At 39.5% G+C, this 1,189-nt stretch overlaps 1 protein-coding gene across 7 annotated transcripts in view; it reads right to left on the minus strand.

Moving 5' to 3' along the window:
- Positions 1–1,189, minus strand: part of dlg1a (discs large MAGUK scaffold protein 1a) — a 117,318-nt gene that overhangs the window by 88,402 nt on the left and 27,727 nt on the right. The window lies entirely within an intron of this gene.

Consider the following 1,189-nt stretch of genomic DNA (forward strand, 5'->3'; position numbering starts at 1 on the left):
CACACACACACACACACACACACACACACACACACACACACACGAAACAGCCGTTTAAGGCAAAATGAGATGCAAAACTGAATGAGGACAGTGAGCGAGAGACTGCCTGTGGGATTTACTGTTTCTCTTTCTCCTCATCATCTCTCTATAGATGTACCTTCATCATGCCTCTTTCCCTTCCACATCTCCGACTCGGGGTAAAGTAAGTCTTACTGTTTCCTCTCCCTCGTCTCATTCCCCATTCCCACAAACTCCCCCTTGCTCCTCTTCATCTTTTTAAAAATAATACATTCAGATTTCTTTCTGCTTTACTGGACAGAAAAAAACGAGGAGAGAGTCAGTGAAGCTGGCAGGAAGGGGGGAGGGGGGAGAGAGAGAGATGGGTCCTAAGCTAGTTTTGAATATGTGACATGGTGTGCAACTTAGCCAGCTGAGCAGCTGAGAGGATGTCCCCTCTGTAAACTGAATGCACACTCACTCCTTGCAGAAAGTACACTGATTAGGTACTCACTCATTTGTTCCGTGTTAATATTTCCATTTAACTGTAAACCAATCAGAAGAGAAGGTACTGATAAAGAGAAGCAGATGAGTTCCAGGAGGATTTTTAAAGCTTCAAGACAAATGAGATACTGATTTTCTGATCATATCAACACTGAGATAACAGTGTCATTTCAGCCAAGACACACAGCTAATATAATACAGTCACATACAACCCATATGAGCAGAATCTAGTTACGCATTTCAGGTTTTGGACTCACAGATTGACTTTAACCCAAGGTTAAAGGGACACTTAACTCCAAATGCAAATTACAATGTGCAATGTGTGAAGAGCCCATTTAAAAGATTAGCAGCACTCACATGGTTAGACTATTTGAACCACGGATGAATATGTATATGGAGAGATACACCAGGACAGAGTACTCTACGTGTATACGGGGCCTGGAGATGTCAAAACAAGTGCTGTAGTAATTTTGAGAAACACTATGCTATTTCAAACCAAAAGAAAGAAGGTACATTTAACACATCATGAAAACTGAATTTATAAATTGTTTGCATTTGCAACTAAGTAAACAACTGAATTCTATTTCCAATTATTTTTCCGTTCCTTTTAGTTATTGAGTAGTGTGTCAATGAGCTTTAACACACAGCAACAATCCCTATACCTATATATATATATATATATATATAT

The sequence above is a fragment of the Etheostoma spectabile genome, chromosome 9 (assembly GCF_008692095.1).
Source record: "Etheostoma spectabile isolate EspeVRDwgs_2016 chromosome 9, UIUC_Espe_1.0, whole genome shotgun sequence".
NCBI lineage: Eukaryota > Metazoa > Chordata > Actinopteri > Perciformes > Percidae > Etheostoma > Etheostoma spectabile.